The 27,199-nt window shown below is 38.9% G+C and overlaps 2 long non-coding RNA genes across 4 annotated transcripts in view; both read left to right on the forward strand.

Moving 5' to 3' along the window:
- Window positions 1-26,313, forward strand: part of LOC128087271 (uncharacterized) — a 75,396-nt gene extending 49,083 nt beyond the window's left edge. For all 3 annotated transcript variants that reach the window (XR_008209753.1, XR_008209759.1, XR_008209744.1), the window contains one exon: window positions 26,050-26,313. This is a non-coding gene — a long non-coding RNA (uncharacterized LOC128087271). The remainder of the gene's footprint in view (window positions 1-26,049) is intronic.
- Window positions 12,015-16,288, forward strand: LOC128087262 (uncharacterized). The gene is made up of 3 exons (XR_008209731.1): window positions 12,015-12,300; window positions 12,957-13,264; window positions 13,382-16,288. It is a non-coding gene; the product is annotated as an uncharacterized LOC128087262 (long non-coding RNA).
- Window positions 26,314-27,199: the final 886 nt, after the last annotated feature.

Genomic DNA, 27,199 nt, shown 5'->3' on the forward strand with positions numbered 1-27,199 from the left:
TTAGGTCATTTTGTTATAACATTACTTTTCAAAATACTAACACAACTTTTGGGCTTTCCAGAATTTAATCAAGTTATGAAAAGAAAAAGCTTACTGCTTTTATATGTTACATATGGCCTCATGAAGAAGTTCAGGTCCTTCAGATGTTATTTTCATGAGTATCATGGTACCTGGACGTAGGACACACAGTGTCTTGTTTTGAAATGCTTGACTGCAGTAAAATACCAAAAGCCATGGCAGAAAGGTCTGTTAACAGTGTTTTCTTCTGGAGTGACCCCTCCTTTCCAGAAGAGTATTTTAAACAAAGTCTCTGAACAGCAAATTTCCACACTTCACTCCAAACATCAAAAATTTCAACAACTGGCAAATCAGCGTTTCCTAGGCCTACATAAAGATTTATTTGCCAAGTTTTTAAGTTTACATATAGAACTACAAAATCTTTAAGTGTAGTAAAACTAGAGTATGGATTCTCTACGCACAGACAGACCTGGGTAGCATTACAAGTTCACTTAAAAGTATGATAGTCTTTTCTGTAACAACACAGCACTGCAGGTTTTACATAGCTTCAAATATTTCAGGGCAATTTTACACATCAATTCTTAGATATGTTTAGTTTTGTTTAAAAGGGCAATGAACTTTGTGTTCTGTGTTCAGATGTTTGTTATATTACTTGTAAATCTTGAGCAACTCTGTGGATTTCAGTACAGTTCTTGTATACATAAGTGCTGTAACTGAAATCAGTGTGGTCTTCCATTTATCCTGGAGAGAGATTACAACCTATCCTTTCACTGTAGCAGCTCTTAGATCAAAATTTTTATTTGGAACCTCTGCTTATGGGCATTGCAAAGATGACTACTCCCCTAGATTGAAGATGAGATGGGATTCTCCAATCTGTTCCTTCGGGTTTGAATCCGGAATTTCATTTTTCATCTTATCTTTACTGCAGTAAAAATGTAAAGAGAGAATAAAGGTATCACAATATAGAAACTGTCATCATTGTATTGCTCTTTTCCCCATATTTCACACTGTTCTAAATGTAATCATTCTGTTTTGTGATCACAGGGATGTTTCACTTGCATGTGCTTCAAAGCCTGGCTCAAGCTGGGTAAATCCCTAAGGAAATGCAAAACAAAATAAAGACGTGACCCCAAGGGGAAATTCTTTGACTGCTGCATTTGGATTTGAAAAAAGGTGTGATAACATCACCTAAAAGATTCAACACTGGTGATATTTGTCATGTGATCTTTATCAACAAGCTATCATAAATACACAGATACAGACCTAATTATAGTAATAATGTTTCTCAGCCACGTTCCTCAGTCCTGCTAGAAGTGAAAAAAAACCAGCCAACAGAGCATTTGGAGAACAGAAGGTACGACTATAGCCCATCAGAAACGCAGATAAGAGGGCTTGTACTGAAAGTGCATGTGATGACAGTAGTGTGTATTATACTAGTATCAAAATCACCTTTTGATCTGCAGAACTGCTATCTGCATCTGCAAACATAACAAGAAACTGGATTTTAGAGGAAAAACAAATATCTTAATTTCTAATAGCTCTACATGCTGCTCCCGAAGGTGAACAGGGGGGCTTTGATTCTCAGCATCAAACTGATAAATCAGTTCTAGGTGGTGCCAAGATCCAAATGGAAAACAGTAACATCCCAACTTATAGCCATATGTATCAGTTATGGAAAGTAACATCTCACAGGTTGTAGAGAGGATGACCTCGGAGAAAACAGTAGTTCCCATGAAGTTTTTTTACAGGAAAATTTAGGTAGACTTGGAGTTATTCTGAAAATCGCTGCTTTAATAAAACTCATTTTGTTTACCAAGTTTGGTCTCCTCTCAGGTTTCAGCCTCACAAGAAGTATCTCACATTCAACATGTAAATACAATTAAAGTTATGACACAAATGCACTGATGCCAACGGGTTTTAAAGGAAGGCATATGGCTCCCTGCTTTGAATGATGTTCCCTTGGTTTGCGCAGCATTATTTTGTTGTCTTTTAAAATGTAATTTCTTATTTTGTTTATGTTACAGTAGACTGAAAAAAAGGATCTGCTGTTGAAGCTTATAAAAGACCTAGATTTCGCTGGAGAAGCCGGTGATATGATCATTTACTGATTTCATTTGGGTTGCATACATATAACAAAAAGCAGAATTCAACAGTCCGTCCCTTGCAGTGAGAATGTGCAGACATACCAAATGTCATAAATGTTCCCAGCTGGAATTGAGACCTATATTTTTCTCATAAGGACAGCACATAACTTGGGAACTTTGTCCTTAGCTCAGAGCTGGGTGGCCTAATTCCTTCTGTTTTAGGTTTCAGACCAAAATCAATGTGTACATCTGAGTCGTAAGTGCTGAGAAATTTTGGCTCATAGTGGAAAAGATTACTACTAGACCAGTATTAGTGGTATAGGAGGAGCTGACAGCCTTGTGCACTCCCACTGAGTGATTCTTGGACCATTTCTAAGAAAAAGGGTTTTCAGCAGGCAGTCTTGCCAGCAAAAGGAGAAGATGGGCAAGATGACTACAAGCTTTTGCAAATATGATTTTGCTTGCAGCCATACTACTTTATTGAATTCTTCAAAACTCATCTAAATGAAAGACGAGGAGATTCAAATACATGTTTCTGGTTTAGACTGCCTCTGCATTGAGGGAATTTTGCTTGTACTTTCTCTTATCAGTGATATTAAATTATTGTCTAAACAGCCATGTCAGAAGTTGCCAGAGAAAATGCAAAGTGCCCTTTCCTTGACTGTGTTCTAGGTAGGGGAAAATGCAAAGCCCATGAGCTGCCAGAGCTGCTCCTTTCCTCCTGGCCAGTGAGCAATTTTTTGCTAACAGGGGTGCGGAGCAACCTTCTAGACCCCTCATGGAGGAAGCAACAACAGTGCAGTTTCTGATTAGAAGTGCAGAGGCTAGGAAGTGTGAAATTGAAGAGTGGCAAGCAGAAAGATTCTAAGCAATGGTAGTTCATGTTTGTGAAATATTGGTTTAGCACAAAGTCAATAGTATGTATACTTACAGAACTAGTGATGTATCTCTGCTTCATGAAGTATAGATGGTTCAGGATTGCAAAGTGGCTTATTTTGTCAAAACAAGGAATTAAGTGTCTCTCTGAAAGACAGAGACGTGGTGGGGAGAAGTCTCATACACAGGGGGGCATTAGATCTGGTCTTGACACACAGCAGTCAAATGGAGTTTGTGCATGTTCTTGACCTTCTCCCTTGGTCACATTTAACCAGAAATGTTTCAGTTTCCCTTAAGTTTCATCAGTCACAGACAGTGAATATATTTTCATTACATTTGAAAACTAGAGCAGTTCAGGGTCACCTCATGCCTGTAGATCATACACTGTAGGAATTTTAACCAGTCTGGGACAGCAGTGATGTAGCAGTTGTAGAACATACCACTTGATGATCCAGCTACAGCATGCATACCACCTCGGTATGTGCTCAGAATTGCCTGAAGAGCACTAGGTAGTTTGCATCACACAAGCAAAGCTGAAATGTCTTTCCCCCTGCTCAGAGGACTTCAGGCAAGAATAATATATTGTCACTCAGTGCTCCTTAGTATGATTCCACATTATTCCCTCTTGAGTCAGACTGCATGATTTGGTCCCTCTCTCTGAACTGCAGAGATTACCAATGAAAACACAAATTGTTGTGAAGATTGTTTGATAAGATTTTGTTTACATACTAGCAGCAGTTTCTCAGAATTGTAAATAAAATTAAACAACACAGTAATTTTTCTGCCAATATCTGAGTTCTAGTGCTATTCAGTCTTCAACTCTGACAGCAACAAATCCAGCTTAAATAGAAAATATCATTAACTTTAAGTAATTTACATAATAGTTACTTTACCCAGATGAGTATTTCTTCCAAAAGAAGGTCACAAATGTATTGGTAACTCTTTATTGTTTGCAGTAAATTGGGACATTCAGTCTGCACACAATAATATTGAAAGGGATTTGCAAAGCATTATTAAAAAGAAACTAGTGTCAAAAGACTGTTCCATAAAAACACATGTACTAAAACCTTCAGCATTAATTGAATCATGATTGTGTTTTGGCAATGCTGAAAACCTGGCTCAGCTGTAACTCTGATGATTCATTAGTGCTAATTAATGTTTTTTCCAGGCTAGTAACAAACTAAAGAAAGACTGTTTTTCTCTACTGATCATTCCACAGTTACAGTAATGGTTTGATTTATGTATCAGCCACTTACTGCTCTATTTCATTCATTCCTAAACCAATTTCAAAGGGATGGAGAATTCTCACACTCAAGTTTAAAACAAGCAAACAAACCATTGTGTTTTCTCTCAATACTGCTAAGCAACAACACTGGGTTTCCTAGGGCTTCCTGCCCAACCTGCCCAGGCTCCTCTCCCCCAGGAATCAAAGAGCATCCTTTCCCTTCCCAATCCCAACTGGCTGGGTTGGGCTGGCAGTGGGTGCAGGGCTACCAGTTGTGGGCAGCCAGCTGGCCAGTGGCTCTTGGCAGGGTCCTTTCTATCCCCTGCTCCCTCCTCTGGTCTTCACTGCTGATTTTCCCAAAAATGCCTCACAGTTTCATGCAGGCAGTTCAAGCTGAGGGCACAATTGTATCTTCAGACCTACACCGTGGACCTGAACTTCAATATTATTCTGCTCTAGGATCTACAGGGTAGATTTCGGCTCCAATATTTTTCTCTCTCTACAGGCACAAAAATGTGTGTGCCAGCAATAGCATAAAAAGTGTAAATGCTGCAAAAATATGTTACCATTTCCTCTCACTCTGCTGCCCAGTTTAGAAATTTGGCTGCAGGCATTCACTGCAGTTTGGAATTTTCTTTTAATATCGTTTTTCTGCAACTGTTTTCTTTTACATTTTTGAAACATTTTTAGTGCTCAGGAAATGTCTTAGAAGGGGAGCCTGGAAACAGAAGCACTTTGCTTACACATAGATCAAGAATAGGGTGAGCAGTGCCCCATCCTGCCAAAGAGCTTCAGTCAAGGGTGATCTTCTTAGTGGCTGAGAAAATATTTCGAGCTTCATGCACATTCAGTTCTTGGCCACTTTTGGCTGAGCAGTGACAATTCAAGTGTTGTGAATCTCTTTCCATAAAGTACAAGACTGACATCACCAATGCGTTTCCCATATGACAGCAAAGAGTTTCCAGATGGAAACAAGTTTCTAACTCTGTTGAACGAGCATGAACTGTAGCAGGGACAGAGAGGTCTCTGAGTCAGATAAAACTGCTATTGTAAAATAATAATAATAACAACATCAATAAAATACCTGGCTGAGAAAATATGAGAAGAGAAAGGGGAAAACTCATGTTAGTTTTATAGGGACTACTCACAATAAAGCAGGTATAGAATCAGACAGATTGCTTTTGACAGAAACAGTAAACCATTGTGGCCTTGTGAGAAAGGTGGAGTACATTTAAGCTGATATATGAGATCACTTAGAAAACCATTTGTGTTCTCTGTCCTTTAGATTTGTTAATGATAAAAATACCAGCTCCTAACATACTATATGCAGATGTTAACTAATAATAAAATATTGCTCTTTTAAATTCTAAATTAATTTGCAAATTTGCAAATATAAATTTTGCAAATATAAGACATTTGAAATGCACGCAGTTTAACATCCAACAAGAGAGAAAAACAGGGAATTAGAGATTGGCTTGCACTTATGAGGCTACAATCTCACTGGGATCACAGAGACATGGTGGGACAGCTCTCATGACTGGAATGGTGTAATGGACAGATGCAAGCTCTTTAGGAGGCACAGGTAGGATGGAGAGAAGAGGACGTCACCCTTTACACAACAGAGCAATAGGGAAAAGCATGGATATCTATCTAGGGAGGATGGTATGTCAGATAAGGGTTTATGGGTCAAGATAGCAGGACGAACAAGGTGGGTAATGTTATGGTGGGTGTCTTCTAAAGTCTGCCTGTACAGAAAGAAGTAGGCAAGTCTTTCTTCTAAAAACTGAAAGAAGCCAAGAAGCCTCATGTTGACAGGCCCTGGACTGTATGGGGACTTCAACCACCCTAAAAATCTGTTGGAAGAACAACACAGCAGGGCACAAGCAATCCAGGTTTCTGAGGTTCAGTGGTGGCAACTTTCTCATATAGAGAATTAAGGAGCATATGAGAGGAAGCACCCTTCTGGATCTCAGAATAGTCATGGATGTGAAGGCTGGGAACATTCTTGTCTGCAGTGACCTTGAGATGGAGGAATTAAGGATCTGAGAGGACAGAAAAAGAGCAAAGCCTAGGACCACCACTGTGTATTCAGGAGAACAGACTGGTCTGTTCAGTGGCCTGACAGGAATTGCCCCTTTGGATACAGTCCTGGAGTGAAGAGTTGTTCAGGAAAGCTAGCTGATATTGATGGATCCCCTCCAAACTCCAGACTGGCCCATTCTGACATAATAAATCAAGCAAAGGTGACAGGACACACACTGAATGAATGACCTGCTCCTGACAAAACTCAAGGGTAAAAAGGAGGTGTACATCAGGTGAAAAAAAGAGGAGCAGGTAACTTTGGAGTAATAGAAAGAGGACTGGAGAATTGGAGAATATTAGGTTAGGAACAATTAAGCAAACTGAACATTAATAAGACTTGATGAAATACACCCATGAGTGCTGAGGGATCTGTTCAGTGTCACTGCAAAGCTACTCTCAACAATCACTGTGACTGGATAAGTTTACTGAGGACTGGGAGAAAGGAAATGTCATTTCTATATTCAAGAAGAGCAAGATGTGGGGAAGTATAGGCTGGTCAGCCTTACCAGCCTTACCTTACCTTTCCCAAAGAAAGTAATGGAACTAATTCTTCCAGAAGCCACTTACAAACAAATGAAGGACAAGAAGTTGATTTGCATACATGCATGTGAAATGCGTACATGAATGTGAAAACATTCCATCACCGGTGGGTGAAGACTGTTGCACTGCCATTCAGAAGGGGCTAAACAGTCGGGAGAAATGGGCAAAAAATCCTAGGAGTATTAGTGAAGGGAAACTCTTACACCTGGGGAGGAACAACCAGCAGTAACCCCAGAGATGCCTTCCAACTGCAGCCATTCTTTGAGTTAGTGATTCTTTTTTATTTTACTCTAGTTGAAACAAAAACCAACACTTTACCAGCTTTCATTATGATTTCACCTCAGAAAAATCATTTGAAGTAGATTTAGGACTATCCTATTAGTTTATCGGAGCTGGTTCTTGAACTAATGATTAATTAGAGGGCTCTGTGTTTGGAGGAGTGTCACATTTTGAAAGCGGCATAAATCTATTCCCAAACACTGAGATCATGAAACAGCCACTGACAATTTCTCAACAGTATTGCTGTTAACCCTACTGAGCTTGAAAAATGTCATTTTAAAAAATTATGCATTTGCTTCTATAAAAGTCCTTTGATTCTAGCTGGCTGTAATTTTTCTGATTCTCCAACCACTCTTAGAGTTTATAAGCTATGATTCCATATAAGTCAATGCATTTGCACTTCTGCAAAACTGGTTTGAGAAAAAAGTCTGACGCAGAACTCTCCTAAATTGTGCTTTCCTGCACACCATTAAACAGCTGACACACCTTGCTGTAAAAGTTTTCTGTTGGATATATGGAGCATTGGCACATTGAGTTACAACCAAGTTCTGAAGACAAATATGCATATTCAGACTTGCGGTCACTAAAGATATTTCAGATTTGTACTACTGAACCTTAGATCAGAACCATTAACTTTTACACAGTAACTTTTACATGTTTGCTCAAGGCTTTCGAGGAGCTTTGAAAAATGTTCAGTTGCAATAGAGCTACCAGGAACTACATGTGTGCTCTTTTAATCTTCAGCTAAATGCAGAAAACGGGGAGAACACAATGCAGATAGCTTGTTTTGCAGAAGCTATTTGAGTATCTATGGTAAACATGTCACTAGCACCATGATACAATTCAGAGGGGATGTACAAGGACTGCAACGTTCATATAGGAATGGTACGGGGTTAAAAGGGAATGTGTTCACTGAACTAACGTTGGGAAACTGAAACTGATAGTTCAGAATGTAAATTTTTATGCAAACATAAATAATGCAAACAGGTTGGTCTAAAAACTCAGAGCTTGTAGCATTCTTTTTATTTGCAAAAAGGCATGCAGAACTAGCAAACTAACCTTACACTGTATTATTGTTCATTGTCATAAATTTAAAGCTGATTTTCACAACAAAAAATACTGACATATAGTTATACCATGCATGACCTTGCTGAACCAGTTTTATCCTGTTTAAGCTGTAGGTGAGATTTGGCTCCATTCATGATACGAGCAACAACAAATTCCCTTAGGTAAGCACTAAGTTCTTCAACACAGATACAAGTTTTCATTTAGAGTTGATGGAAGAATAGTTTGTCCAATTACAAAGCAAAATGTCCTCACACAAGCAAGCTCCCCAGAGGGGTATACATATAGTTCAGCTAATTTTCTGAGTTTTTCTGGAATTGCTACAACATTAACCCTTCAGAGGCACTTTTGCAATAACATTTTTCATTTTGTCTTCCCACCAGGTACAGTGGGAAGAACCATGGAAAAATACCATCCTAGCTCTTCTTCCTCTTTAGCACTTTAGCACTTCTTTAGCACTTCTCTTTGGATAAAAGAAAACAACAATGCCTTTTACTGGACTTTGTGATAGAAGCATCCAAGCTTGGATATGGGAAAATGCAATGCTGTTAAAAAGCTGAATTAGAGCTGTTGTTGTTTTTCTGGTTCTTTCCATGGGCATTGTGTACAGATACAGAATGCAATGTGGCAGCTCCCAGCTCCAGTGCCAAGTTCTGTTATGTCTCCACCTACTAGAGATACTATGAATCACATGCTAGAGTAACTGTGAACTTTTCAGAAGGTGATTGGATCCAAGGTAGGATCACATCATTCCAGCTCTGCTGCAGAAGCCAGGGTCACCTGAACTACCAACTTCAGCCTGAAAGAGGATCTACAGGACACTTCCCATCTCTCTCACCTACAAACGTACACAACATTGGGTTGGAATGCAATTGAGAAAGGTGAAAAATAACACGGCAAAACAACCAAACCACCACCCTGAATTTGATCTCAGTTCTATATATAATAAACAGCCATAACACAAGTGTATTTAAAACAGAGTACTTGTCCCTCTCTACGTGCACTGCTGCAATACAATGCTCTGTATCTGTTTGCTACCTATGCTGCTTGTAAAGTAACAGGCAGTGTTTCTTTTTTGTTTTTAATCAGAGTAGTGTTTTTGTTAGTTGAAGTCCACACTTCATTAATGTTTCCCTGCAGTCATACCACAAAACTAATGTTTAGCCCAGCTCTGAACAAGATACTGGCTGCTGTTCTCCCATCATTAGAATGCATTTCATTAATTTCCCACGTTCATATGGTGTATATGACTAGACAACTAAGACAGAAGAAGCGTTTTCATATTTCACTTCAACACATTGTATTCGGGGAGCTGACATTTTGGCACAACACAGCACAGGCTGTAGCTCAGCAAAAGTATGATTTCCTTTGCGAGAATCTCATATACAAGTTGTTAATTGAAAATCTTTGCTCTGTGGTTGGCTGTACTGGATGAAGTGTAAATATGTGTCCCTGACACTTCGCCTGAGAGAAGAAGAGGAAGGAAGAAGGTTTTTTAAGGTTTTGCTAGTATGATATCTAAGGCTTGAATAAAAACCTTACTCCAGTAATTCAGTAGGCAGCAGGACAGGTTTAGGAGAAATAAGGATACCACATGTTAAAACAGTAATATATTTTTTTATAAAATCAAAGCTGAAAAATAATTTTCTGAGAGACTCTAAAGTGCTTGCTTTTAATTTTTTTCTTTTGTTTTCCCCTTCTGTTTCGCTACAAAAGTGGGAGCACCAGTAGTGGCTGTGCAAAGTGAATTCATATTAATAAAAAGCAATCAATGGGTGTGTGAGAACATGAGGGTCTCCCAGAACTCAGTTTTGTAGAGGACTATATTTCCTCCCAAGCTTTCTGCTACTCTTATGCAGCTATCACAGCTCTCCCTTCCAAATAATTATTTCTGATTCATAGCACAGGCTATGAAAGAGGAACTGGCCTTGCATTTCTACTGTGGTTGTACTGGGGTGTATTTGACTCATGGATGTCAAGTAATCTAGGTCAGCATCAGCTACTCATGAGAGTTCTTGGGTGGTTTTACAGATTAAAACCATGCTACTAGCTCCTGGCATATTTTCCTTCATGAACTGATAATGGAAAAATGTGCACAACTCTGGATGATAGAAATTATTGAAGAATGATGAATACTTAAAACATTGTAAAAAGAAAAACTCCACTTTCTGCTGTGGTTGATTCTTGCAAATATAGTGTTAACCCACAGGGATCTGATCCCATCTTCTAAAGTATGGCCATCTAACGTACTGCCTATATGATGGGAGATCTCACATATGTGTGTACTCGTGTATTTATTCACCCATATTATCAGGTATTCCTCTCACTTTGAATTCAAATTTATACTCAGCCTCACAAAGCAGATGATCTCTTATGAGTAATAGAAATTGTGGAGTCACAGACATCTACTAGACTATGAGACCAGCCAGCTTTGGAGATCAAAGGATGTGTATAGTCGGAACATCTTCAGAGCCTGGTGATCTTTTTTCTTTTATTCTTTAATGAAGCTCTAATGAGGTCAGATTCACACTGCCGCAACTGACAGATCCATTTGCCTTACAGGTCTTAAAGAAAGATGGGACAGAGAAATGCACAAACTCAAAATGAAGAACATGTATAATCTCAGCTCTTTTGCTCCAAAAGTAATGCCTCCTTTTTATTTCCCCAGAAATTATAACAGATACAAAGAAAACAATAACACTACTTTTTAGAGCAAATTCTCAGCTACTAAACTCTACTTTTCAGTACAGTCATCCCATTAGCTATGCATCTTCACCACTGATGAATAAGAGCGTGCATGCTGCACTCATCAAAATTTGCACCAGCAGAGGTGACCCACTGTCACTTTTGCCACTGCTGAAATCCACCAGCCACCACTTCACTGTGCTCACTTCCACTGTTTTGTCTCCATAAACATTCAGCAAGCCTTAATAAATGTCAGTGGGTGCCATTTTTTCCACATACATAGAGAAATTCAGTGGCACAACTTTACTTCATATGCTCTCCCATGTCAGATGCCATTATATCAGACTGACCCTCTGCTGCCATCTGTCCCATGGCAACAACATGTAACGGGATATTGGTGGGAAGACTCAACTTCTATTGCCATCCCACCAACATGCACCTCTGATGTTGAAGGCTAATGTAATAAAATAGGTGCTATTGTCTTCAGAGCAGCCCTTGAGTCTATTCCCTACATGTCTTTTTTTGTATCTTGGAGGATTGGAATTTCCCCTCTGGCCTACATGGCCTGATTAATTCCATCCTGAAGGAGACCAATGTGGGTGCCTTCCTCTCTGCAGTGTCTCCTGATGAAGCCTAACTAAGCACCACTGAAGCCAGATGAGGCAGACCCAATTCTTAGAGATGGTGATTCACTGACATGATTCATTGCAGCCCCTCAGATGTTTCTGGGAGGACAGAACAATCTGGCACATGCACGGTTCTCACAGTTAACTCATGATGCACCCTGTGGAGCCAGTACAACCACAGGGACTCTGGACAGATGCAATCCTACTGATCCTACAGCATCCAGCCTTCAGAGGGCCTGCACTCACCCACTAGAGTGAGAGATTACACCCACACAACCACACTGATTTCACTTACATGACACTGAAGATATTATCCAGCCCTTAATGTTTAATCTCAAAGAATGTATGTTAAGTGAAATTAAATGTAACCTTTCTGTGAAATGTTGCAGCTGCCTCATTAACTGAAGCTCTGCTCCAACACCATTCTCCTTGTTGTCAGTATAAGGTATTTAAAATCTCAGCATAAAGGGATACAGACTAGATCTCTGAAATCCTCTTATGCCATCCCTAAAGCTCTGTAGCTTTTCACAAATACTCCGTGAATAGTTTTTAAAATATATTTTGGTGGCAGCGCACAACAAATCCTCCAGAAGGAACATTGAATATTGTGGTGGAAATGCTAAGTCACAGCTTGAAGTAGTGACTGAGCACCTGGTGGGGAGGCAGAGTCAACCTAGGGGAGCTCAGGTGCATACAAGACACCTGTGTGACTGCACCTGGTGGAGTCAGGATCCACCCCTTCCCAGACCTCATTTAAGGGCTAGCAGGGGAGGCAAGAGTATCTTGCTGGAGATCCCTGCCTACTTGAGGTCTTCTGAAAGTTAGTAGCTCTTTTCCTTTTTTTCCTGCATCTGTGGTTGTTACATTTGGGCTTGTTCTCATTTTCTGTAGCTAAGGACTTTGCCACCCTGCTATTCTTGTGGTACTTTCCATCCCACTGTAGTGCTGCAACTATCTACAGGTTTAATTATTCTCCTCTTTTTTCATTTTATTAATACATTCACACAGAATATGTTCTCTTACTCCTCCTTCTTCCTTTCCTTTATGTCACTCCTGATTCATTTTCCTCCTTGGGAAATGAAGGATGTTGCTATGCACCTTAGTACTGATTATTTTACAAATTTCCAAGGAGCAGAAATATCTTTAAATCTGAATGTCTTCTCATAGGTTTTAGAAATCTAGAGAGGTGTGAAAGAATGCTACTTTCTTCCCCTACCTACATTTCAATCAATTCTTCTTTTCTATCATTATCTGTGTGCTCTGAAATGTGCAACTACATCTGTGTATGCAGTATGGTTAATGTCTGTAAGTTTTCCAAACTCAGTGTAATTAAAGCTTAGGATAAATTTATTAGATCCCTACCAGAATCTACATTGATCGAGGGTTATTCTGTTGTCTTACTCTGCAAATTAATATGAGCAATACTTCGCAATCATGTTTGGTTTTAATTTCTGGTATCTTTGATTTATCAATTAGCTCCAGTTCACAAGCAAGATGAAGTTGACATGAATTTTGGCTTTGTGATGGCAGCTTAGCCTTTGTAAACAGGCTGGTAAATCAGACTCTCAGAACCATCTCTAGCAGAACAACTATTTGAGTTATTTCTGGATGTCTCTGAAAAGTATAGCACAGGATTTAGGTCACAAGATAAATACAATAAAAATTCCTCCAGATGAGATGTTATTTGAGCATCATCAGAACAGGATCCTGGATAGTTGACTCTTTTTGATGAATAGTCCTATGGAGAAAAGAAGATAATTCATAACAGGATTGCAATACGACAGGTATCCCTCTTTACTAATACATACAATCATCTCTTTCCCATCTCTTAGTTGCTTTTCTCATTCTCCTTTGTGCTGGGGAAAATCTTTGCCTTTAGTGTTTCTGTGGCCCTTTTTCAGGTGATGAAAGGAAAATCCTTGATGAAGAGGAAGAAGTGGATTTTTGAATATCTGATGGATGTAGGATGCCTACTTTTGATCTGCTGTCTTGGCTATATGCACCATTGCCCTCTACTGGCCAAGAGCAGAGCTATGTTGGGTCCTTCCTGAGGCAAAGCAGCTCACCTTCCAGAAGCTACTTCAGCTCTGTGAAAATAACAGCCACACCAAGATACCTTCTTTACTCTCAGAATGGAGCCAGGGATTTGCAGTAGCACTAAGTTAAGGACAGCTGCCCCTCTACAAGTCTGTACTTCCCACTTGGATAACCTCTTCATGGTGCCGTTGTTTATTATCCGAAGTGTGCTTGAACCATATATTTTTAAAAAGTGGTTTTATGTTGCCATATTTCTAGTCAATTTTTTACTGTAAAAACAGAGAAATGCTTAATCTGCTGGAAAAACAGCACGATGAGCTGTAGGCAATCCAGGAGGTTCCTGGAAGGCATCAAGAATAACTTATTAAGCCAAACAATAGACAGCCCCACCAGGAAGGATGCAATACCTGTTGCTTATCAATGCAAGTGAGTTGGTTAGTGACATCATTGGAAGTTGTCTGTGCTGTAGTGCTCATGCTGTGATGAAGCTCACACTCCCAAGGGATATGGGACAGTTAAAGAGTAAAATTAGAGTGCTCGCTTTTAGAAAAGCCAAAACCCTCCAGATTTTCAGGGTCAACAGAACTCCCTGGGATATAAGGACAAGGGAGTAGAGTGCAGATGGCTTAAGGAAGCTTTCCTCAGGGCACAAGAGGTCTCCATCGCCAGGTGTAGGAAGTCAGGAAAGGAAGACAAGAAGACTGACATGGCTGAACCAGAACCTGCTTGCCAAACTGGAGAGCAAGAAGAAAATGCACAGCAGTGGACATGGGGACAGGTAACCTGGGAGGAGTGTATGAATGCTACTAAGCTGAGTAGGGATAGAGTCAGAAAGGCCAAGGCCCAGCTGAAACTAGACTTGATAAGGGTACGAAGAAGAACAGGAAAGGCTTCTACGGGTATGTCAACCAGAAGAGTAAAGTTCAAGGTGTTTCCCCCTCTGCCTAGTGAGCAATACAGGCAGGCTGGTAACAAAGGTGACAAGGAGAAGGCTGAGGTATTCAACTCCTTTGCCTCTGCTCTTCATGCATTCCATTGAGAGGATGTTCAGAAATCGAGGGCTGTAGGAGCATATCACTCCTAGTGTATGTGAAGATCAGGCTCACAACTATATGAGGAACCTGAACATCCAGGAGTCTATAGATCCTGACAAAATGTGTCCTAGAGTCCTGAAGGAAACAGCTACTGTAGTCACCAAGACACTCTCAGTGGTATTTGGGAAGTCCTGGCAGACAGGTGAAGTCCCTGGTGACTGGAAAAAAGGTAACGTCTCATCCATTTTTAAGAAGGATAAAAAGGATGACCTGGCTTCACCTGTGTGCCAGAAAAGATGGTGGAGCAGATCCTCCTGGAAGCCATGCTAAGGACAGGCTCTAAGTAACTTGATGTAGCTGTAGAAGTTTATTGCAGGGTAGCTGGATTAGATAACATTTAAAGGTCCCTTCCCACTCAAACCATTCTTTGATTCTATCCTTATACAGTTATCTTCTGGCTGATCAGCAGTAATACATTAAATCACACTGAAAAATTACAGTCAATTTCTGAACATTATTATTATTTTTTTTTTTTTAGTAGCACTGCATTGACTTTGAGGAGCCTATAGTTTCTCTTAAGTTTGCTGTTTTGCTACGCAGTGCTTCAGCAAATATCATCTTACCACTAAAGCAATGGATTCTGAGAAATAGTCCTTTCAACTTTTCTGTCAGTGACACTTAAACGCAAAAAATGAAAACAAGAAGAAAAAGTTTGTCTCCTTTCCTACTTGCTCTGTTTGAAATCTTTCACTAAGCCTTCTGAAAGCCATTCAGATGTATTTATTTGTGTGTCTTGCGGATGCAGGAGTTGTTTCCAGATTGGTCATAGTTTGGTTCTATCACCTCCCTTTATTTTCCCATGTTTGCAGTGTCCTGCCATGTTAAGGAAGAAGTTGTGCTGATACAAAAAAAGATTTTTTTCATGTTTTTCTTGCAGTGGATATTTTCCTACATGAGTTAATTTCTACCTAGTGAATCTTCTGAGTCATCTAAATCAGAGGATACCAGCCTTTTCCTTGCTGAGGGCCAAGCAGACTTTTCATGCACCTTTTGCAGACCACACAGATCAATGTTATTTTATAATTTGTGAGGAAAAAGCAATTTCTTCAAGACATATGGAATACAGTTGCTGGCTAATTCTGCTAGTGGCTTCTCACATATTTTCTACATGACCTTCTTTGCATGTTGGGCCTCCTTGATACACCATTGATATACTTCCTTGAAGAATGACTTCTCAAGGCTTTATTATGGGAAATACCCCAAGTAAGCATTCCAGGTCTGGAACAATTCACAAGGAATGGCTCTGAAATTACTTGTAAAGAGTAGCTCATCTCTGGCTAGGTGTTTATTTAGCCTAAAAAGATACCTGCTGAAGTGAGAATGATTACATGTAATTTCTTCTACCAGCTCCTTCTGCTCCCTGCTGCATTCGCTAAGGAGATGCTGGGCAGCAGCTCTCATGGATATCTGTCACTGGATGCAGTGCCACAAAAGCAGCCGTATTTGTGGAATCCATGACAGCTGAGAGTGTGTGAAGTCTCAGGCTTGTAGTCTGCAGGTCTTGCAGCAGGGGCCAACAGTCAATGCAGATCTGGAGTATTCTGTACGTGCATCCCTGTATCATCTCAGAGTTCTCACCAGGAAGGGTATTCATATATTCATATTGGGTGCATTTTCTTAAAGGCATCTTATGGACAGCTAACTCTACCTCTGCTCTTTCCAAACTCCCTCCCGTACTCATGTTCTCTTCCATACACTGCAGGTTTTCTTTGTATCAGAGAAATCTTCCCACAGCTCGTGATATGCCTTTGATCTCTTGGCAGTATTTGTTGACAAGGATGGATTGGATACAGTGAATGATCGCAGTAAGCATGTGAAAACATACCTAAAACTTAACTTGATCCTACATTAATTGAGAGTAGATCTCAAGGCTTTTCTCTTGAGGATTTTAGGACTTCATGTTCACTTGCATGCTGTCACTTAATGAGACTATAGCACAAACTTGTGAAAAGCCACGCTTATCAAGTAATGTCACTTGCTGGGGTTTCTACATGGTTGGAGTTTCCCAGAATATATCCTCTTTTTCTGCCTGGAAATGTTCTCTGAGTAGTAAAAGATAATTTTCACCATTTGTCTGGATAAGTCAGCATAGAGGAAAGGTAGCTCTCTGGCTGCCAGATGTCCAGTTGCTCCAGGCAAGCATATGTGCATTACTTGGTGTAGTAAGCCAAATGGACCCCAAACCCATCACTGCTGTGCACTGTATCTGTGCCACTCCTTAGTTTTGGAAACCTGGGATTAAAAAAAAAAAAAAAAAAATGGAGTCCTGTTAGCTAAAATTCCTTGGTTCCACATCAAATAGCAGTATATCAGTAATAGCCTGTAATTTCTTTTCTTAAAATACTTGTGCCTGATTTTCTGCATTGCCAGCACCTCACCTCCACTTGAAACCATCAGGTTCTGTGCTCCTCACTGCAACAGTCTTTTCATCTGATCTGATAAGTGTTAGATTTAGGATATGTCACCCGTGGGAAAACTCCAGCCCATGTCTTGGGGAATAAGAGGGTTCTGGTAGTGCACTGCTGCTGGGGTGGCTCCTATAACATCACCTAATCAAGAGCATTAACTTTTGGCCATCTGAACAGCATCAAGTTGCTGGGAACTAGGCCAGTGGCTGAACCACTGAAGGTGAGGGGTGGACCAGCAGCATGTGCTCCTGACCTCTCAGCTTAATGAGAAGCAGTTCAGATGTGATTCATAGTCTGTGTATCTATGGAGATGGAGCTGGTCTGTGGAATTCATGGGGTTCTCATGTATGTTTTACATATTGTCATAAAGCGATTTCACTTGCATCCCTAGTTTTGATCACAAACTCCCTAGTAAGAAACTGGTTAAAGATACATTGCTTTGACGCTCATGGGATACATGAAAGGAGACAAACACAAAATGGGCAACAGTATTGCTGAAAAGGAGGTCTAAGTTGTGATGTCAGAAGCAGACTGTTATGCTTTAATGTGGCTGTAATTTCACCCCACAGAGTGAAAGGAGAGCAACTGGTTATACTGTAACCAACCTAACACATTTGAGAGTTCTCATCTCACCCTATATGCTTTGTTCTTACTGCTCTATGCTTTTCCAGTGAAACAGAGTAAGAGTATTGCTTCTTCAAATCTACAGAAAACTACAGAATCTGCTCTGCATTGTTGCTGGATGACTTTCTTGAAGATGTAGATCAGCCTCACAAATTTCCTTTGTGCACTGGGAACTAAAATGAGCTAACTTTCTGTCAAGCAATGAATACCGGTACATTTTTTCCACTTTTGCAAACATTAAACTTTTTGAGTGAATCAAGTACTTAACATGGCACGATGAGGAAGAACTCTGGGGAAAAACTAGTGAGCTCATAGTCCAAAACTGATGCAGTCACAGTATTCAAAGAAAAAGAAAGAAAAAGACCCTCAAATTTTCCACTACGATAAAAACAGAAGCAAGTGCTAGAATAAGTTTTGACATCCATTGTTCAGTGTCACAAGAGTGTTATTTCTTCTTATGTAGCAAAACAGTGGTTAATTCATAGCTCCTGGGATTTTTTTCAAGCATAAATCACAACGGGGTTTTTTTTTCCCAATATCAATCAGTGGTTTGTAAAAATCTGCAGGGAGAAATAAACCATACAAGCTGGCAAGTAGTTTAAAATGCCACTAAAACAACTCTGGTAGTTATAAACAGTAAACAAAACATAGTAACCAATTTAAACACTAGAGATTGTTGTATCATAGGAGCATAAATCATTAACTTAATAATTTCAGCAGCAGTGACTCAAACACAAAATTAAGCCAACAGTACCCCCTGTGGCAATAATGAAGTACTGTATATTGTACAGGAAACAACTGACACAATTGGTGATGGCAGTATGGAGATCCTCTGAAGGAGAACCTTGCAAGAGAGACCTCCAACTCATTTTTGCACAAATGGCTTCTGTATAAGGAATGATGACCCAAATGTATTATTGTATGCACAATCCTGAGACGATGAGCAATGGAGATGAGGCTACAGGTATTTAAGGAAGAAATACGTGCATGCAAATGTGATGGCAGATCACTGCTAAGATGCAGACCACTCAGCATTCTTAGAAAACACTGCTGGTCTTTTTTCTGAAGAACCTAGTGACGCATCAGTGTTACGCAGTAGCTGGTTAAAACATAGAAGGGTCTGAAGATGCAGTGTTGACTCTGGCTAACCTCCTGTTACGGTAGGACTGAAGGGTTCAGATCCAAGTATCCCAGCTGGTCCTTTGCAAAACAATGAAGCATATCTAAAGTGAAACTGCATTCTCCTTCCCTCAACAAAATCCATCCTACAGCTCTTCCTACTGACTGGAAATGAAGCTCAGAGGGAAGGCTTCTCTCTGGGTATTAGTCATGGAACTAAAGGGGATAAATCTTTGCTTTACCTTTCCTTTAGTTTTCTGAGAAAATCGCAGAACTTATAGGACATGTGAACGCTACTCAACCAAAATTTATTTTAATTACCATCTTCAGCTTTTGATAGCTCTTCAAAGAGATGAGAAGACCCAAAAATGGCTGCCAGAGTTGGCAGGAAATGCAATTCACTTTCACCATCTTTCTTTTGTGTCACTATTTCTCTGCTGGTAGTCTTTCCAGTACAGCATTTTAGATGCAAGAACAAATCGGGTATTTCTGATAATGTTAGATACTAGAGGGGAAAATAATCATGTCATAATACCTCACTTGAGAAGAAACATTTAATTAAGGCACTTTTTATATACAACCAGATCTTTTATTCTGTGGAAATATGTCATGACATACATTACTGCTTGCAAGAAGTATGAAGTCACTCCCTATACACCAGGGAAGATGCAGACTGAAAAGTATGTGAATGACTGCAAACATTTCTGAGTGTGAATACAGATTATTGATTCAAACCTATGTATCATATATAAAATATACCTTAACAAATAGAGATGATGAAAGGAATTTGCAGAAATGACAGGCTGCAGTGCTATGTATTCTGGAACTTACCCCCAGTTTCTAAGATATAATCTTATGGAACTTATCTAAGAAATTATCATCATCTACAAAAGTTTTAACAATATTACATTATCATCTTAAAGCATGCCTGAAAGCTCTGGAACAATATGAGGTCTTTTAATTCAGTGTATCAGAGAAAAGGAGATGCAGCAGAACATTGCTACTACTGTTAAGTAGTAATTAAGTAATTATTGGTAAGCAAACAATATGTCTGGGTAGCCACCAGGAACCAAGTCGAGTCTCAGTTACAAGAAAGCCTTTCTTGTGGGAAGGTCTTTTGAAAATCAAAATACAAAATCAGGAAAAGAGAAGAGATACAGAATTTATGCACATCATTCTGAAGTTTGAAACCAGCATGGCAATCAGGTTTTTAGGTAACAGAAAAGCTGAATTCCCAAAACCATGGCAAAGCCATCAGGAATGCAGGTAAAACTGCTGGGAGCCTTCACAGCAGAGGGCCAACTGGGAGTCTAGGAGAAGATGGGCTAACAGCAACAGCAAATGGGATCTGGGGCTCACATCAGTGAGCCAAGGTGATTGTAAAGAGATAAGGGGTCATTAGATCTCCCATTGAAATCTAGAAGGCAACATTATATATTTACAAGTAACCACATACAAATGGGGAAGGGGCACTGTGGCATTCTGGATAGCTTTAAGATGGGTCATTTACATCCTAATACACAACAGATTAAAATCCTTCAGTGTCAGCACTCCACAGTGAATTCTCAGATCACTTTCCAGAGTGATCACTCGTATTTATATCTATTTAATAACACTTAGACAGTAACCTGTTGCTATATACAATACCAGCATGTATGCGCGTGCACTATGGCAGTGAGATGTGCCAGGCTTTGAAAGGGATGAATTCAGTTCATATACAAGCATTTATCCATCACATCTAGCAATAACATGCACAAAAAACATCAAGTACCTCGCTTGGGTCAAGATTTTCTTCTTTCAGATGTGCCCCAGTGTTTGCTTTATTTCTGAAGCAGAGTTAGCCAAGAAAGTCCTGACAATGGCCAGATATCATTGCTGCATAGCCAAACTGAGAACTAATAACATATTTAGCCAAAAGCAGAAAGTTTAAGGATTCATCCTTAGCTGAAATCTTTTCAAGTATAAAACACTGCTTCAGATCTTTGCATGCAGTAGTATTCTGCCCTATTCAATAAAAAAAAAGTATTACTAAGGAGAATCTTCTGAGAAGGATAAAATCAGCCACTTGCTCAGCTCTAGCTATTAGTAAAAAGTTGTTTAAGAGGAAGAGGTGGTTTGTGGAGATTTGCATTGGACAATAGACCCCAGGTTTTGTTTTCTTTTAGCTCAAGAACACTGGAATCTTCAGTTAATACCATTAACATTGCCCAGGACACCAACACTAATTCTGGAAGTCTCTGAGGGATGAATGCCCACAGGTGAATGCTCCATCATAGTCTATATCCTGGCTTTTTGGAATAAATGGGATTTCCTCATCAGTGAAAGCCAGACATTTCCCACAGTGGAAACTAGTTCAGATTCAAACACCACTGTTAAACTGTGACCATCACTCAGGCCATCCACTATTTAAAACACGTTTAGAAAACCATTGTTCATAGGTTTGCAAAGTATTGCAAAATGGAGGCTACTCCATTTTATTTTATTTTGACTTATGTTTTTAACAACAGGAAACCAAAGAGTCTCATTTTGCTGTACTTAAGCAGCAACTATCTTCCTACTCTGAGTCTGGATTAATACACATCCTTGGAAGAAAATAATTAGGTTCTTATGTGTGAGTCAAATGTCACGTTATGAATAGTGCATGTCTGTGCAATGAAGAAATGCGACATATGAGTTCAGTCTTTTATCTACGTTCTCAGCCAAATCTTCTGGAAGTTACTTAATATGTGTGAACAACATAAACTGCAAGCAAATCTAGAGAGGGAATTTGGTCCCTGAAACACAGCTCATAAGGTCCTAGGGATTATCAAATCAGCCAGTTTGCTCTACCATAAGTCTCCCTTGAACAAAAGTAGTCTATTTGTGTCTTAAGTGTTTGTCATAATAATGGGATAATGTTCTGACAAAGTTGCAGACTGACAGGCAGCACAGCAAAGACATGATATAGGGCATAGTGCTGTTCTTGAGCTCCTATCAAGAAATATCAAATGACTTTAAAAAGATTTATTTCGCGAACAGCATGTGAGATTTTTGTCAAAACAGAAAGCTAAATGAGATATTATAATAGTCCTGTTGGATAAGATCCCAATATATCTTCATCTATCCAGTGCCTTATAAATTCCCATAAATCATGTCAATTTATCTTAAGAAATTCTTAAATGTCCTCAATATGCCGTAATGCTCAGTCAGAGAAGGGAAGAGGTTACTGTTTCCTAAACACCTATCTGAAGGCCAAACTATGTTTTTTTCCAAATTCTCATTCAGAATTTTCCAAATTCTCATTCAGAATGACATCTCACTGCAGAGTAATTGCTGTTATTCTCTCCTCTGTTCCACGATCATTCTACTCTCCTGCATTTTCTCTAAAGAGTATGTAAAAAAAAAAGTTAGTCTAAAATGGCATGTCTACTTTATGATGATTCTTCCAGTGAACTACTAGAAAGGACCTTTGCAAGCATTTAATCTTGATTGTCAAATTTGTCATCTGGAAACATAGCTCACCATAAGGAATGGCTAGAACAAACTTAACTGCAAATAATGTGCTGCCATTCTTTTAGTCATGTGAACATTCTGTTGCAAGACAGCCCACTGTTATGCACACTGACCCATTAACTTGATCGGGTTGCTTTGACTGCTACTCCAAGTATCTTACTAAAACTCATACAAACCTTACTGTATCTCTGTAATCTATTATTTTAACAGCACATACAGATTAAAACCCTAAAATCCATGTATACGTAAAGTGATAAAGGAAAATGTGACTATTGATACCTTCAGGATAATTAGAAGTGAAAGAAAATTAGCTTGCCAAAATTACTTTATGAGGAGCCTTTCTTATATTTTTCAAAATAAGATCTTATTATCTTTCTTTCTTGTTCCTGCAGCCTACAGCTAAAATTCTGAGATGGCAGCATGATGAATTGTATTGTAAAGCATATTTAGGGACAGAAATCTAGTATACATAATGCATTTGAACTCTGTAAGTAAGCAATAATGAAAAACATACAACCCTTCCAGGCAAAGAAAATCTATTTGTGATCCTTATTTACCACTCCAAAATCAAATGAAAGGATAAAATATGCCCATATAAAAGCACACTGACAAGCCATAACTACAGAAATCACTTCAGCATAATTTTTGAAGATTCTGCACGAGACCAGGATTATAAATAAGCATGTGTTTAATAGTCATTGGTATTTTTTTATGTTATTTTGAAATGTCAGATACACCCAATAGAAGCAGAATGGAAAAACATGATAACATCTGGTGGTGTTGGAAGCAATAATTTTCTTGAATACCACAATCAACATGCCTGAACACTCAGCATTTCTAACCTGTCTTCTCTGTTGAAACACTGAAATAATTCACAAATATGTAATGTAATTAGGTATTAGCAACATCCAAGTATGTTCACAATTGTATTTCCAACACTGACATGTATAGAAACATCCATCAAACTCTGGCCCCATGCAAGGTTCTATTCAGAGAAAAGAGAAAAAAATGCTATCAACTTAAGTAAGACAAGATGTAATATGGACATGAAGAGAATAGCGCAGCCAAATGAGAGAAGCACTATGATAAACAGCTTTTATAGAATCACAAAATGTCCACAGTTAAAGGGGGCAATGTAATCCATCCCTTGCTGCTGCACCTTTTTTTCTGTAGCCTATGCCTACAAAGAGGCATAACTCAATTTTTTAAGTAAAAAGCAGAGTTCTGTATTCTACTAATTTTTTGTCTCTGACAAAATAAGACATATTAACCAAGCAAGAATCCTGTGGATGGTTATGTTATGAATCACAGCTATAGCATACATATTGAGACAATCTAAAGAACAAGATGATATCTGACAGTCCTTTAAGAATCTAAGATTGTCTTTACATGGTTGATTGTCCCTTGCATAAATTTACTGTTCCATGGCAAACTTATTCCTTGCAGTAGCAGTTAGAAGCCAAAAGCATGAACATTCCCAAATATTTACAGAAGATTTGTTCTTCAGTTTCTGTTGGACTTTCCAGTTTTCCTGAGAATATAATGATCCATTATGTTACAAAGACTAGGCAATCACATTTGCACTGTCTTTACAAGACTGATGACTATTTCATGCTTGGAATGGTTGTTTTATGTAACTGAGAATTGTATTGTTCAGAACTCAAGGAAACATATTCCCAGTACATATCTAGTTACAGCAGATCCTGATCGATATCAGAAAGCATAAAACCAGTGGAGAGTATGACACGTAATCTTCAAAGAGGCAATAAAGGCAATGCTGATTACAAATGTAACACTGGCCACAAGATAGCCCTGCTCCTTCAGATGACCTTTTTCCATATTATCTGTGTCAAATTTCAAGTGATCAATCATGGGACACAGGGTTTGTCAGCACTGCCAGGCTTGGTTCTCCCACTGTGTTTCCCTGCATGGAGTGAGGATGTCTAGAGCTGTATGAGAACATCAGTCAAATATCTTGTGATGGGAAAAAAGGAATAATTTTGAAATATCATAACAAAATGAAAAATTTCTGCTATTTCTTCTCCTCTATTTGGCTCTCATCTTGATAGCACAAAAGGCATTGATAACCTGCAGTTGAGAGCCACCAAAATGGTTAGACAGGGGCACATGAACTATGAGGAGAAACTGACAGGGTTCAGCTTTGTTCCGTGTGGTGAACAAGAGGCTAAGGGGGAAAATCACTCGTGCAAAATGCTCCCTTATAAAAAGCTGATCGTGTAGTTGGGACAGAACCAGACTCTTCCCAAGGTGTCCAATCGCAGCAGAAGCAACAGCTACACTTGATAGAAAGGAAACTTCTGGCTAGACATCCCAAAAAATCACACTGAAGATGGTGCAGAGTGGCTGTGAAATCTCCAGCACTGAACATGTTTAAAATTCAAGGTACAAGGTCTCAAAAAATAGGATCTGACTTAGTGCTGCTTTGAGCAGGACTAAGAGGACTCAAGAAGAGAAAAAGCATATGCTTTCAGAGTTTTGCCAGAAGCCCAGTCACATTGCACCAGTGGAGGCTTCAATGTGTAGGGCCCAATTTCCTCAGGGGGAGTAAACATCAGCTGTGTCCACTGAAGTCTAAGAGAAATGTCCATTTTTATTACTGTGAAGAAATTAAAGGTAGGTCACCACAATTCAAAGACCAGATTTTTAAATCTCCTGTAAGAAAGATACTGAAGGATAATTGCAGACACTATCCACTTAGGTATCTGAAAACTGTTGTTAAAGCTCCATAGAAAATCAGGCCCTTGTTCTTTTATGTGTCTCCTTTGTTAGTTACAAAGATCAGATTTCTTTTGCTATCCCACAGTGCTAATATGTGATGCTGTGTTTATTTTCCAGGTCAAGTAGTTTCATGCACTGGAAATTTAACTTTGAAGAAATAATATGAGAAAAAAAAAAAAAAAAAAAAAGATAATCTTAAATCTACCAAGTTTAAAGGGAAGAGAAAAAAGTTGTGTTCACATGATTAACTGTCATAAGCACAGTACATACCATCAGAGGTGCCAAAGCCCAACTTGAAAGGTTTTAAATGTTTCAAGCTGTGCAAGCATGCGTTTCTTCAAACAGGCAGAACTGATTATGATGATCACAGGCAGAATCTTAGTTAAACAGAGGATGTGCAATTTTTGTAAGTCGTTATACAGTGATTGCTAACTATTGAAGTAAATGGCTCAAATGTTTATTAGCACTGAAGACTTTTTTTTTTCCCTTCTGTAACCCTGCAAATTAAAGAGTGTTGCAGGCGATGAAGAAAATATTTGTCATCATGAAAAGATATGGAGTGAGTTTGGAGATAATCAAACTTGATCTGGTGTTCTAGATTTCAATAAGTTTGGTAAAATTTGGGATAGTTGTAATTCATGAATAACTCTTTTCTAACATTGAAGAGATTTTCTTTAGATTTCTTTACCCCTTTATTACTTAAAACCCACACATTCTGTTAGCAGCAAGAAGCTGAATGAACACCTGCTCCCCACTATTTCAGGAGATGCGCATACTCCTGTATTCTTGATATGTTATATCATAGAATCATAGAATCGCAAGGTTGGAAACGACCTGCAATGTCATCTAGTCCAACCACCCTCCCATTCCCAGTACCACAAGCTACTAAACCATATCTCGTAGCTCCTCATCCAGGCGCCAATGAATGGACACAAAGAAGTAAAGGAAATCTTGAAAGTAAGGCTAGGGTCATGAAGTCCATATTATATCTTACAGCTCATGTTCTTTACCCTTAAAAAAATGTTACTCAACTGAACAATTCATGTTGCTGATGAGCTGGAGACACCTGAAAGAAGTCTGATTTTCAATAAATGGTGAGTTTTTACTCTTCTTTTTAAAATGTTGCTACCACTATCCTTCCAGAATACAGTCTACCATTCCAGTTGTGATTCACAAAACTGTCCGTTGTACTATGTATAAATACACTGAAATAATGACATGTTCACAATGTCCTTATCACTATGTTCTTCATGTTTTCCAGGCAGAGTTTTCCAATTAGCAAGATTCAGAGCGCGTAGAATAAACCAAAACTATTTGCTACTTTTTGTTGTTGTTGCTTTTTTGGGTGGGGTGGAGGTGATGGGGAGAAATATAAGCAGATTTGATTCATTTGCAGTGACAAAACATCTTGATTCCTATGCCTGGCTCTGTGTCACAGTTTATTTTTTCTTCCATTTCATGATTCATTACATTAAATAGGATTGGTTACCAACAATAAAAGCATGGGGATTTTTTCTTTAAATCAAGCATTTCATAACAAACTGATGCACCCATTGGCAAGCATCTCTCTTCCACTGTAAATACAGATACATACTCTTCTGTCTATTTGCACTCAGCTATTTCTCATATATACACAAACATTTGTACTCTTCATGAATATGTATCACTTTCTGCATGAATTATGCAGAAGGATAATATACAATTTCTGGTATATTGAGGTTGTCATTCTACAATATCTTTAAATTTGTAATGGAAAAAGCCAGATCCAATGGGAAATTTAAGAGGTTGATTAATACCAGAAAAAAAGAATGAAAAAGATTGGAAACAGAGTAGATGCCTGAAAATCTTACTTGTTTCTACCTAAGGTCACTAATTTAATTTTCTCCTACCGTCCATGTGGTTTTTGTTTTTTAATTTCCAAGAATTCCTGACTGTTTATTCTATAGCAAACCAGTGGGATTTTAAGGCCATGGTATGTTGTGGGAAATGTCTCAGTAGTATGTGCTCTTTGTTAAAAGTTGCTGTGGATTTGCCTTTGTGCAATTGAATAAACACTAACTATGCCACTTTTAAAAGACAGTGTAATCTGCACATCAATTAAAGCCAAATTTTTGCTTAATGGTTAAGACAGGACTATGTGTCATCCTCCCAGTGTTCAGCAAAGAAGTGTTCATATCAAATTGCCAGCATAAATATATATATATAT

The sequence above is a fragment of the Tympanuchus pallidicinctus genome, unplaced genomic scaffold (assembly GCF_026119805.1).
Source record: "Tympanuchus pallidicinctus isolate F22 unplaced genomic scaffold, pur_lepc_1.0 scaffold1, whole genome shotgun sequence".
NCBI lineage: Eukaryota > Metazoa > Chordata > Aves > Galliformes > Phasianidae > Tympanuchus > Tympanuchus pallidicinctus.